Raw genomic sequence first — 15,320 nt, forward strand, 5'->3', positions numbered from 1 at the left:
GAAAACGAATTCATTCCACTCTGGCAATTGCTAATATTAGAAACTGTGGAAACTGGTGGAGAAATATGCCAACCTCGCGGGTGGAAATTGTGAACTGTATTATGGGAAATCTAATTGAAAACGGCTGCTACAAGAGCTGGTCACACCTTGCAACCAAAACTCCGTATTTAAAAACTACGATTTCGGTAATCATTGTTGGCATGCAGTTATAAACTCCACTGACTATTTCCATATTTCCAAGCAACTCTAAACAATTACTCTCACAGACTTTGTTGTCCTTTTACAAAACTCTCCGAAGTCGTCATTTTTAAAGTCTATTTAAACACAACCGCGTTTGGATCCCACCATGCATCAGCGGTTTCTTAAACGTTAGCTGCGCAATAGAGAGAAAGAAATACATGGCTGCGCAGATAGGTCACATAATGTGTTAGAGATGGAAGAATAGAGTAAAATGCAGTGAAGACTAGCTATAGGGAAGGTGCGTACTTCTAGGTAATGGACTTCTGGTAATATTTATCGAGTTCACTCAAGCCACTTGAGTTTTTGACCTGATACTACAAGTTTCAGGATTACATTGTTGAGAGTGGTGTTGGGGGAACATAATGTCATCAAATCAGCCATCAAGTAAAGGTCATAAAGTTATACAGCTGTATATCATATAATACCAACGCCACTATGCTTCTTCACGACTGTTACAAATATGGTCATGCTCCGAAATTGCTCTGCATTGATGCAGAAGATGAAACCCTCTCATGAAGACTGCTTGGAAGCCGTGAAACCGCAGTTAATTGTAGTTTGGGGTTCAAACCTTCCAATCATAAGCCTTGCTGTAATTGTTAGAATTATTCATCTCTCCCCATAACTGTGCAGGAGACTTCTTGAAATAGGTGTGTTTTTAGCAAGGATTTGAAATTGTGCCCTGTGTGGTTTGCGCAGATTCGCATTTTTTTAACCCTACTTGTCAGACAGTTTTTATTGGAATTTTTTGAAACTTAGTACACATGATCTTCAATTTGAAAGCCAAGAAATCTTGCTTTTGATTCATATTCAGTTAAAGGAGCTATACGTAACAAAAGTCGAGAATGTGAAAAATTCAGGGTTTTCCTGTTCATTGCAACCAATATTAAGATACTTACATAAAACTACAGTCAAAACCGTTGACAAATGATTTTCCGAGCATATGTACTGTCGATTTAGATTATAATGTAAGACCACCGGTAGACGTCGAATTGTCTGTAAAATGCATGTTTTGTATTTTATTAAAGGATATTCGCTATTTTGGAAATCACCCTTTGCGTTAGAGAACAAAAGCTGTAGATGCTAGAATGAGAAACCTGTACCAAGATATGTCAGAAATTTGAACCACGGCCGTTGGTTTCTGTCTACAGATTTTTAAATGATGCTATATTTGATTTGCAGGTCATAATGTTTATTCCGGCAATATCATATGATCGCCTTGTATTTTTCCCTTAACAGTGCATTACAGATTCCATGAGACATTGAAGGAACCTGCAGTTTGAAATTTGCGATAGACCCAAGTCTGTGCATCAGTTTTAAATAACAGAAAATGACACAATCAAAACGGATGCGGTAGTATCTCATTAGCAATGTTCACTGGAGGCATGTGAATTGTAGCCAGCTAGAGGTATGGGAGCAATGAGAGCTATGCTGCGAACGTATACACGACAAATCGTTAGGCGGATGACTTTGTTGCATACCTTTCCTATCTTCAAGAGATTTGCGGATTCAGAGGCCACCGGAGGGCATAGTGTGTCGCGTCAACTCGAGTGAGTTAAGACTCTACAATACACGCCACCGACTCCACCAGTGTCATACTTGTTGGCGGCTGTGGCGCCACTGGTCTTTTCTAGTGTCCATTGAAACGACACATCAGTGGTCACCGTCTCCTCCAGAGGACACCGAGGAGCGAATGGAACGGACCCATGGTGTTTCCGTATTATGGTAAGCCCCCCCCGAGATTTGCGTTATTTTTCGTGTTTCACGTTTTGCCGTGTTTCCACACCGATAGGTTTCACGAAAGTCAACTCTTCAGGTAGGCCTATGAACAGTGCTTATAGTCGATGTGATAGTTGTATTAGATATATTCTTTAAAGGCGCACACGTGTAGATTAATCTTATGGATTTCCAGTTTGTGTTATGTGTTAATGTTCTGTAAAAACAAGTAGGCCCTATTGTTTATAACAGAAACAATATTCTTTCGGCTATCAACCACATAGTGCTCATCTGTCATTTCAACCCCTTCCTCATAACGCTCTTCTATAAGATCAAGGACCCGCGAGCTCTCCTTCATAGCAATAACACGTCTGACTTCAATATAGGGGGTGAAATTAATAGACACTCATTGCGTATAGGCCATTAGTTCGACCGATCTGAGCTAATCGCCAGTTGGTGCTAATTTTATTACTTCTGGTGGGAAAATTATCTAATGAGGCAATTATGCAATTAAATGTGTTGGGTAGAAGGTATTATATGGATGTATTGATGGCATTATTGATTTGTTTGCTGCACACACCAAAGCGGAGAAACCACCTGCTGACAATCAGAGAGGAATCAGACGGCCTCCAAGAAGTGTTTCATAGATGTAGACTCGATTGTATGCGGTGTATCTGGACACAGCGTGACTGGACGCGGCTGGCAGGGCCTTGGTCGAAGAGGATCTAACAGCTGGAACAGCTTCAAGCAGGAAATGGTTTATAGTCAGTGCCTATACTTGGCAGATATGAACATCTTACCCAGGGCATAACCCTCTGTATTTTATATTTTGATAATCCTTTGTGTCGTCGGATTAGTGAATCTGGATCAAACTGCAAAGATGGTAAGTGTTTGAATTTATTAGCTTCTTCACTATACTTGTGACAATTTATGCTGTATAATCACCTGCATGTAACCGAAATATCCATATGATAATCTTAATTACAGTCGATTAGAACTTGGTTAGCAGATACTTTTTAGCCCGGATATTGCTGTGAAGTGTAGATAATTAATCTACGATAGTATTCTCAACATTCTGAGTCCACAGACAAGAGGAACAATAAATCACAAGACAAATTGTATTTTACCATACAGTGAATAAATATCCCTTATTGATTTTCCCTTTTCAACCTCTTCCTTGTGTCCTCAGGTAAATAAGCGCTTTCATTGTTCTCGCAGCGTCCGAATTTGTCATGCATAGAGGTTTCATTGCTAGGCAGTAATGTACAAGTGTTTCGATAGCTTTTATCAGGGAATGATGGCATGGTTAGCCTGTTGGTTGGCCTTATGTTTTGTATCCCATATATTTTTGATACAAACTGTTATGTGAAACCGAAAACCGTTGACTCACTACGTATTTTAGCTACTACAGAACGTTGTTGAATCCGAACGTTGAGCTCTCATCTTGACATGTCCACATTAATTCATTGAAGTGTGATTGTGAGAATCCATTGTTTCCATCGACATTTATATATTGGTGAATGATAGGCAAGACGTCTCAGAAGTAATGTGAACGTTTAGTTGTACTATAAATGTTTATTTATCTATTTATTTGATTGGCGTTTAACGCCATATTCAGGTATATTTTACGACGGCCAGCATTGTGGTGGGAAGGAACCGGGCAGAGCCCGGGGAAACCCATTACCACTCGCTGGTTGCTGAAAGACCTTTCCACGTACGACCAGAGAGGACTTGAACTCACAGATATCGCACTGGTGAGAGGTTCTCGGGTCTGTGCTGTGTTAGCACGCTAAACAACAGGGTACCATAAATAAATCGTGTCTGTTGTAGGCGCATTCTAAATTGTACTCATATATTTCAGTATAGTTATATGTAATATGGTTATAAACGTACACCTTCGGAGTGTGTGCCAAAGCTATAGTAATGGAAGCCGAATAAAGCGTTACAAACCAGATACAGTTTACAATTCATACGACTACAGTTGCAATACTATTTACGAAGATAACCTGAAAGCAAACACGGCAAGTTAATTTGGCTGTCTAATACTGTATACCTGTGTATAGTGAAGTATGAAATGTGGGTTAATGCCTTCAATGATAACATATCAATCTCGTTAATAGAGTTTTTAACAGGCTTTTTACACCAGTGTGACTTGGCCTTTCCCTTTCCGCGTATGGTAGCACTTTACCCTTAACAGCTATTCAGTGCTCGATTTTGTGACTGAATTGTTGTTATTTTTTTACACCAATTAATATCAAGCTGAATGGACAACTGGAACAAAAGGTGTGTCACTTGTGCAATGGATCGGAACAGTATATCACTGTCGATTGTACAGAATAAATTCACTTTGAATACCAGTACTCCGTGTAACAGCCGAGTGTCGTAACATATTCGATGGTCTGTTGTGAACAAGGTACATGATGGTTCAACAAGGTTCTGATGCTCTTGAAGATAGGAAAGGTTCGTATCAGTCTAAACTGAAGGATCTACTTAAGTCAGCTCATTGTTTCGCCGCAAAAAATATAATTAAATTTCCTTTGTGTTCAAGCGATAACAAGCTTTCTGATTGGCCAATTTTCGGCGTTCATACCTCGATGAACCTAAAAAATATTTACGCTCCGCCCCCTCCGGAGTACTTTTACTAAAAATAAACATGACCATGCCCGCGTAAAACATGCATTTCCCATCTGCCGTAGACTCAGTTCATTGGGGTATGAACAATGAAAGAAAAAAACACTGTGCAAACTGTATGAATATCCCAATACATACAGTTTGCACAGCTGTCTTTTTGTACATACCCCATTGAATTGAAAAAAAGTTTCAGTCAATCCTCAAATAGACCGATAATTGTGACGTTATAAAGGGAAGTTCACATCTTTGGGTCATCTTGAAAAAGGCGAGAGAGAGTTTTACGAGTTCCCCTTTGGAGTAATTACTCCAAAAATGTTTAAAGGCTTATACGGAATAACCTAACCAGGATGTGTAATTTGTATAAAGATCGAAGCGCTATACCGCAAATTAGGAAAACTGGTGTGAATTCTGTGTCTTCACGGTGATCTCTGAGGCTGCACTTTCAGATATCATCGGTATACAGTTCTCATTTAGGTTGGGCAAGTTTGACGTCTTCGTGCGGTTATATTTTCAACGCCCACTGTTCGTTGAGGCAAGAAGGTACATTGAAATGCCGATCTTAAGAATGAACGTCGGCCAGAACGCCAGTCTGACTGTCGATGTAGTAACTGGCCCTGAGCGTTTGTACGGTGACCTTTGCTACATCATGTAGCCCTGCGATTGGTAGATCATGTTCACACCTTCGCTCCCTTTTAAACCCATTTGAGTCATGTTACTACATGCAGCCTGGATCTCAGATGATTCATTTGACGTGTGCTCTGTAAAAACTGTGCGCCAAAAACAGGTTTCAAGTCCTATCACGCCGATTGTTCGTGAATCACAAAGACTGTAAGTTTACAGTTAACACAGTAGTATCTAGAGCATCGACTCGACCGGGTAGAATGCGAACTTCACGACATGATGTTATTACCGTCTGCAAAATTTAAGAACATCAGGAGAACAGTAGTTACCAATTGCTTCTGATGATTATTAAATATTGTGGACACAAACTATATTGGACTCAGCGTCAAAACTTATTTTTTTTTTGATTTTTATTTCCAAAAGAAACGGCTATTTGAAAAATTTTGGTATTTATCGTTGTCGCATAATAATGTTGTAAATAATGATGTGATGCTTGTCTAATAAATTTATTTGAGTGTAAATTTGTTGTTTATATTGAAACATATGCATTTAACTTAAATTATGATAATATTTATTAACATATCAAAACGATAAATTTGATCCAAATTGAGGTTTAATACATTTGTTGGCTAAAAAGAACAAATTCTAGTGAAAAAATATTTATTAAATCTGTGTTACATCCTCTTTTATGGCATTAATAAACGAAGACTATAAATACCAAAAGGTGGTCCCAAATACCCACCATATAAAAATTATTTTCCAGTGTCTTTTTCTCCTTATGATCGGAAAAAATATTGCAGACCACATTTAGGAATAACTTTTCGCACCCTTTCATCTGAACTTTATGTCATTTTTATGTTTTCTCCACCTTTAAGGTGAAAACCTATAACGGAATTGTTCTTGTGATTCATCTTATCTCAGGGCTCGGATCATTGACCCGTATTACATTATAATCCATTCTAAAACGGTTTAACGGGATGGATACCAGTTTGAAAGATTCACCATTGGGGATATTTGTAATTATTGAAAATTAAACGAACTTTTTACGTTTTTGATGCATTTCTGAGACCGCTTGGTGAAGTTGGTAATAGTTTCCTTATCACACTGTCGTCACTGTGTTGGTTTCACCCTCTGTGCTGTATATCTTTTATTGTATCCCTAATGTACACTATACCTCACAGCTGTATGTTAAGGATGGTATGTGATTATTCAGACATGTGTAATTCCCTTGAACACTACGCGTCATAACTTACCTGTGCATTGGACGTTATTCAGTTCTCATAGACAATTGCGCCATTTATTTGTTTATATCCTTTGAAGGAGTTTACTGTTTGTGTACGCCTTTGACCTGTTTTACAGTGGAAGATAAGCTAGCTATGCACAGTGTGTATTGTTATGTCGTCCACCTTTGTAAGATTTTGTCATCTTTGAAGCTTTATTGCCTTGCAGTTTACTATCATGTTAGACATTCTGGCAATATTGACCTATTAATAAGGGGGAGTCATTCTTTGTCGCAAAAATCTCTCCGTATAATGTTTAAGGTATTGTTGCGATAAACGTTATGATAAAGTGTTGACCACAAAATAGCTAAGTTGAATGATGTAAAGACTACATTAATGAAACTCATCGGATTTTACACAAAAAGTAGGATTTTTTTGATGCAAAACAGCTGGAAATAGAGCCTATATAATAGAGTAAACTAAGGGTTTAGTTTGCACGAGTCGAACCAGTGCTTCATAGCCCTTGGGCGTACAGTACACATTGTGGCACATTTGTGGTGTACATGCAAGAGATAACACTGTAAATCGATTTCTGGGTGCTTGTATACCACACGGTGGGTTGCCTCCAAATATAGATTTTTCAACCTGATCTAACAGGCCTACGCCTTGAGAATCATCCCGCAACAATTACAAATGGAGAGTACACATCATAGACAAATTGTCTTTCCTGTTTTGTAAGTAAACAAAACATTGTGTTCAATGATACCATTGGGAAATCTGCCTAATGGGAGATCCATTGTGAGCTTGAAGGAAAAATAGGAGTATAGTTTCTTTAGTCTCCATTCACAAAGCATGTTTGCGGTGACCAGATCAATGGTTGTTACTTTGCAAATGTATGCTTCATAGTATATAGATAACTATGGAACTGCTTGTGACAGCGCGCCCTCGTTACTGGATTTTCACTTATACCTGTTATCAGCTATTGTTTCATTTCCTAATGTCACCTTAATTTTATATGAATTTGCTGATGTAATTGTGGGTAAAATGGTATATAAATTGATTATACTAGCATTTTTATTATTGTTCGTTCTGTACAATGGGATTTCCCGATGCCTACTGTATCTCCACGTCACAATCAAGAACATCACACATGAATTATCTTTTCATTAGTATAGACCTTTTGGGCAAGGAAAATATTCTCCTTTGTGTATAAAAACATATATTTATATATGGTATCATGCACTTAATGTTTTGTGTATTCTCGATGATGTAGTTAACGTGGACATTATTTCACAAATATACATCCACTAAATACACCGCAATGAGAAAAACGGGAAATTAATATTCATTACAGGGTTTTATCTAAATATTCACAAATCCACTGTTAACATCAACAGAAATGTTTTGGTTATTGAAAAGGATAAAATCAATATTATTGGCTTAAATGAAAATGCCACGTTTGCTAAAACTTTGTCCCATAAGGCACAACTGTATGACAGTGACTAAAAACATTTTATTTAAAGATTTTGGAAACCTCATATACTTCAACAAGATTTGGGCTTTCCACTGTCCCACCATGTTTAAGGCTTGTCGTTACCACAAACTCATTTCTTCTCAGCATATACCAGAGTTGGAGCTTGAGAGCTTGAAAGCTTGGAGCTTAAGCAAGTTGGTTAAATGGCGGCACTCTCAAATTAAGACCACTTGCAATTTTTCATGCACGGAATGCACATGTTCTTCACTATTTTATTTGACATCATGTATCGCTATCCCAATTCGGATATAGTTTCCACAAATGTGACATTTTCTTTTATATCCAGTTTGGTGAGACATGATACATTCACAAACAACTACAGTCAACTTGTTATCAGTTACGGCCAGCTCAACTTATTATTTGACCTTGAGGCAACGGGAGGAAGGAGCAAATGTTTGTGACACAAATTATAAACTATATGGTCACTTGTGGGACGCACATTTCAGTGGTGTTATCCACGTGTTAGCGTAACAGCCAGTGTCAAATGTAAACATCTTTCAGTGGGCCAGATTAGTTAAATGCATCGCATATGTGTCGAAAGTACATAATTTATTTAGTTCAGTTCATATTAGACGTTTAATTTGCTTGATAAAATTTGTCTGGCTGGTAGAGTTCTTGTATTCAAGACTATATTTTTGGAGTCTGACAGTTCTTTCATTTAACTTCACATGTGCCTTTGTGTCTTCAAAGGGAGATTCTATTGTGTTAGTAAATTTGAGAGATTCATTCAAAGATTTGAACCACATTTCAGTATACAGGGAGCGGCTACTATAGACGGCGCTTTAATTAGTAAGACCTGAAGTCGGGCACTTATTCAGCAATTAAACTAAGTAACAGAAATCAAATAAAACCCTGTGCTTGTGGTGTCATTTTATAAAGGTATAGATACAGTCAGAAGAAGATTTAATTATGTTGTAGGCGGTTGAGAGTTTGCAGAAGACTAATTAGAAAGATTAGTCATCATTCTACGTGCTACAACTGGTGACACATACCCACCCCCCACCCCCAAAGGTGCTTGCATTTTCTAAAGTGTTAACTCTCCAACTTTCCAACCCCTAAATGTCGCTCGAACAAATGTGATATATTGCACGCAGTAAAATTACCAATCTAAATAAAATTACACCGCATATAGCTAACAGCGATCTAACCGAACCTAACCGATACAAATATATATGTATACATTTAACGTGTCAGGTTATTTATTAATAGGTTAGTGTTCAATAACATCCTCACAGTAATACACGTGCATCATTGGAAACTACCATGATGGCAATTAATGGGCTAAACAAAAGCAGCAACAACACATAAATAATGAAACACAGCCGTTTAACATCTCATAACCAGGCATTGTTTCTAACACGTTCATCAGATCAATGCGATAGAGCGTGGGTTCCAGGTAAATCAGCTCTGGCTTTAAATCGATGCCGCTGCCTTGGTTATCTGATACAGCCATAGCCTCTAACCACAGGTATTTCCAGTTCGTTTGATACGTCTCTACCCTGCCCATCTGATTTAATTAAACTTGCAGTTTTGTGTGCAAAATGTTTTTTTTTTGCATTCCCATAATGGTTATCCCCAAATCAGTTTTGATACATTTCCAATCTTATTGGAGAAATATATATTCAATGTTCCTCAGATAAAAATATATTCATTAAAGAAAATTTACTTTCGCCGAAATGCGTATTTACCAGAGTCCACCCAGAAAGTTATGATTATTCAGCTTGTGACGTCCCGCACAACAAGCCCTTCCTTTAGAGGTCCTTCTGCGCGGCTATGTAGATATTCACATGGACTTTTCAATAAGAACGCTGCTCGAACCCCTGTTCTAAATACTTCGACGACGATTTGTTACCCTTTATATAAAAAAAATATTCAGCCATGCCAATTCGAACCCGTTCGGGAATCTGACAATATAGGAGTGGCCATTACGACGACCAAAATGGCAATAGAGATGGTGTGAAAGATTTCAGATTGCTTGAAAAATATAAATAGGTTGATACTGTGGGCTACACATCTGTCTTTTAATTTTGTCGTATGCCACAGTTTATAGAAAACTTGTTGTTGTTGGAGAACATCGGCGAAGTGCAATGTTTTTAAGGATGTACATGCAGTAAGGCTTGAATTCTTTTTCAATTGCACAGCAGTATTTTTTTCAAAATGACTGTACCTCTCGCAGTGCCTTCGTTACGAGAGCAGATATAAGTTAGTGACACGGCATTTTGTGCATTTATTTAATCGAGCAAGATTGTGGTACATCGGTGTGACTGGGAGGTATAGATAAATTCCTTTCTTGAGAAAAAAGTGATGATTTTTAAATAGTACCTCCAGAGTGTACATTGTTTTAGAACTTATTGGCATAATAGTAGTAATAATTCTTGCAGACATAATAATATAATATTATTAGGAGCTTTGCCTGGAGGAACAATGATGTATTTTCTGTGAAAGTCATCAGGTAATTTTTGAACGGTTTGGCTGTTGCACGTGAATTAGTGTTGATATGAATTATGTAAACAAACTTTTACTTCACTAGCACACACAAAGTGTCAAGGAATGAAGGCTCTATCTTAAGTTTTCAAGCGGCGAAAGGACAACTGTAATTAGTTCTCATATTTGTGTTTCACGGAGCCCTCATAAGCAGATTTTGGAAATCATCATTTTTTTGCAATTCGTCATTGGCGGCGTGGATTGAATTTTAGGGACAGTCTCTTTTTAGCTGTTGGAACTGGTTAATCGGAAATAGGATACACAGATCACATGAGGTGGTACACAAAGTGTAGAAGTGGATGTTATTTCTGTTACCACTTCACCTAATATTTTAAGAAGAGGTGCATATAATTCTGTGCGCAGAACGTGCATGCTATTTGTTGTTCTGTTGAGGTGCTGTGAATTCACACTTCGTCCTACCATGGCTGCGTTGAATTCGTGGATGGAATTTGAATGGTTTTTGAATCGTGGATTTAACAGGACGTCATGTTGCCAACATCCATAACGTTGCCATTTAAATCATAAGGAAATACTGAACTAAGTTCCAGCATCCAAAATAGTTCCACATCATGGATTTTCTTTTCGACATCGGAATCGGCATACTTTGAAGAAGGATAAATTATGTCTTTTAGTTGAAAGCTGAAGTGGATTCGACTATGGTGGGCAGTAGAAAAATTTTTGCTTCTTTTTTCTTGACTAATTTGCTGTGGCCATTTACGCGTAGATGTAATCGTCTGTCCAACATACTGTTGACTACACCTTTTGCCTGAACAAAATAAATACAATTTGATTATGTCAGAGATGAACTGAAGTTCTATGAGGTGTGAAAGAGCGGACATGTTAGACAGTTCTTATGTCCACACTTGGAAAGTAATGAGAGATTTCGGAAGTTTGCGCCAAACAGTGGTTAATTGGAATTTACAAGGTTTGGTTTCAATTCCGTGTTTTACTGAATCATTTGCCAGGCATTTTGATGGAAATTTGTCTTAGTACTGTAGGAACATATTAATGACTCGCCCGTCAAATCAGCACTACAATTCACAGCGTTAGTTGTATCATTGGTTTACCTATTTATGATTGACATAAATAAATAAACAGCGACTCCTTTCCGCGACTTGTAAACACGACTCACAAAAGTCCAGCTGTATGTCGCTGTGTATAGCCTTGGGAGGCCTTCTTCAATTAGTGCCAGTTCTTTCTGGCTACAATTTACAATACTTGACTTGCTCCTGGTGACCTCATGCATTCTTTCGACTGGCTGATTAACTGATGATGGTCATTGCTCGTTTACGAAGAGTGGGAAATATTTTCGTCATGGCATTAAGAGAGTGCGGCTTTCATTAGAAACGGCCCGTGAATCGGTATCATCTTCGGGTCTACGTGTGCCACATATTGGCCACCGACCAATACTCACGGCTCAATATCGGTTGTAGGGCACCAGAGGAAATCCCACCCGAAAACTACAAACCAACACGGTAAGAGTAAAAATTGCAAACATACGCCCCACTTGTCTCATTCTGTGGTTGTGTGGTGGTTTATCATCACGCACATGCACTTGAATACGATTTACACATGAATAATATAAAGGTGTGAAAGACGCTGACTATAGTGGCCAATCCAACGATTAGGTGTTTCGTGAAAGACGCTGACTATAGTGGCCAATCCAACGATTAGGTGTTTCGTGAAAGACGCTGACTATAGTGGCCAATCCAACGATTAGGTGTTTCGAGAAAGATGCGGACTATAGTGGCCAATCCGTTATTAATAACGACACAGACTGATTTAATTGGTGATTTACGCCATACGTCACAGATTGAACCAATTTCTTTTGAGACTGTACGGACAAATGTCTTCTCTGCAGATAATTTCGTCGTCAAGGTTTAGCCACATTATAATCATCGCAATGAACAGTTCCTGAAAGATTTTGGCTGTCAATTTCATATACATGGCGATGTAGAGGAATTTGTTTTGCTCTTTGATAAATGAAGGCTCAAGAGACCAAGTAATTATACATTTCAGGAATAGTTCTTCTGCTGGATTCGTTGTAGATCCTGGTGGCCCGCTTCTATCAGCTGTTTATCTTGGTTTAGTGAAGATGCCCTTCGATGGGTTCAGAACAAGCACCATCTTCCATAACTTTTGTGTAATTTTGTGTAAATGTAAAAAACATAATAATTCTTGAACATTCAAATCTTTAGTGTATCTTTTCACTTCGCTGTTAGAGTTTACTTGCCAATAATATCACCCAAAACAGTGCCGACATGAAATCAGCGCAACATACGCACAGTCCCATCGGTGGATTTAGCAGTTTTGCACATGAAAAATTCAGGAATTACAGTGTAGAGTTTTCAGTGAGAAGCAGACGCCTGACTGATTCAGCACAGGCCTTAATTGGAAAGTACATGTACTTCCTCCCGGTATGAACGTGTACGGATATTAAATGTTGAATCTCGGTGTGCAGCAGCATGACGTGCTTTGCGGTTTCAGGTGGTGGCCAGAGAAACCAGAGTGTTGATCTAATCATGCATGCTTCAGTTTAAATAATAAAGTAGTTCCCATGAATAGAAACCTGCAATCTCCAAAGATTTGTTAAGTTTGGAGTTGAACGATATTCTAGTTTTCTATATACATATTGCCTTGTGACGATTATTTATCACATTACAAAAATATTTGACTGACCAAGCAGTGGCGCCACTAACATTAACAGCCTTATCAGTTATCAGTGGTTATCAATCTATTTATTAATTACTTAATACGTTAATGGATTAATGAAAGCCACGCTTTTCTTTAATTTTATGTACAACGGGATTGCTTCCATCAAAATGCAATTAAATACGTCAGATGTGCACGTTATGTGAATATGAGCCGTTCCCATGTTAGTGGGGACGCCTAACACTCCCATCTTGGTGGGGACGCCTAACACTCCCATGTTGGTGGGGACGCCTAACACTCCCATGTTAGTGGGGACGCCTAACACTCCCATGTTAGTGGGGACGCCTAACACTCCCATGCTAGTCGGGACGACTAACACACATGCATTATTAACAACACTGTGGTGCTATAGGCCCTACTTGTTCTCATTCTATAAGAGAAGCCGCACGCTTCAGCACGGTACTTTGCAGTTGCAATCAAATGCATCGAATACTTCTCACTTATGCCACCAGTTCGTTTGATTACTATTCATATATTATTTCTTACACATTTCTACATGATTTGATATTCTTGAGTACGGTGTAAAACACCAATTAAATAAATAAAATAAATCCTACAGGATCTGATGGATCAGGTTGATTTGGAAATGGGTCTTAATTTCATAGTTCAGCTGTGGTGTACGAATGTCCGAACTTGTATGATTTTCTGGTAGGATTACCTCTAGCATGGTAACACATCCGGCTTGGAAAATTTTGCATTGGTTACAAGTTTTATACTAGCGCGGAAACTGAACATGTACAATTTTCCTTTCATGAACATGAATCTGATATCAGCATGCAAATAGAATAAAGACTTAAGGGCAAAGTTAACACATCATATGGGATGACTGGTATAACTATATGAATTATCTATCGTACATATAATTAAAGGCTTAGTAAACATTAACAGTGCACAGCTGGGAAAAATTCCTCCTTACAATAGGTTACAAGGTAGCATTTTGATAAAGTATAAAGATTTCCATAAAGCTCTTATTGTAAGCATAATTGTTATGCTGCTAAAACATACACAATAGGGGAGTTTCGAGTACGAACTCTTTCATCGCTAAAGGAAAAACTGTCCTACTGTGTCATGTGACCTGTCAAAAAAATTAAGGAGCTGAGCGTTTGTGAAGTTTCTAAAGGAAAGAGGTGCCGTTGGTGCCTCTGGAACACAGTGAAACAAGTGACCGGCAAATTCATGTCATCAAAGGTTGCTTCTAACATTTTTCTCAAGTCATATGATACATGATGACTGTTTTTACCTTCAACGACAAAAGGGTTCGATCTCAAAACTCCAGCTTGTGTTATGAATCAAAATTTTATTTCTGTTGCAAGAATTTGTAAGGGTTGGAGCCCATCACTATAAATTAATCTACAAATGAGCTAGGAAGAATATTGATGGTTGATGTCATGGGTTTAGTGAAGAAAAATAATGAAAAAGAAATGGCCTATGTCTCGGTTAAATAACGTACACACTACATTGTGTGTTGAATATTTTATAGCCTAAACTGAAGCCTTACTCCCTCTCACTATAATCATCAACTGCCATGGTATAAATATACACCCCTGTGTGTAAAAATTGCCAAAAATACAAGCCGCCCATTTTAAGAAACATTTTAATTTTTATGTTTTCAACTATTTAAGGATTTTTACCCGTGACTATCAGCTTTATTGAAGTACTCGCGGTTTCCATTATCTTGATCCTAATTGGCATTTTTGAAATGAGCATGCGTCGAAGCTTGTGACTGCATATCGGTCATTCTCTCTTGTTTTTTTCTTCTAAGTGTTCGTGACACATCGCATACTTTTTTAAGTTCTTTTGTAGTTTGTGTTAAACGTGGGTTTGAGAATTTGCCTTGCGATTATTGACCTGATAGAGGCATAGTTACAGAATAGCTTTCTGTAACACGTATAGTCATAACGGAAACACGATAGAAGTAATTTGCAAAATGATTAGCACTTACTGGAATTTGAATTTCTCTGTAATTTTCCTCAGATTTTCAGAAAATCTCTACGGAGACTCAGCAGTAGGTTCGAATTTTCTGCAAACTGCTATTAAATTCAAAGTCATAGGCCTAAAACCCCGTTAGTCAAGAAAAATATGCTAATATATGAAATTGGAGAATATTGCTATTGATTTTACGCCATCGTGTAACCGGCTCAGAACGATCAACCCAACTGGTTGTT

The sequence above is a fragment of the Liolophura sinensis genome, chromosome 7 (assembly GCF_032854445.1).
Source record: "Liolophura sinensis isolate JHLJ2023 chromosome 7, CUHK_Ljap_v2, whole genome shotgun sequence".
NCBI classification, from domain to species: Eukaryota; Metazoa; Mollusca; class Polyplacophora; order Chitonida; family Chitonidae; genus Liolophura; species Liolophura sinensis.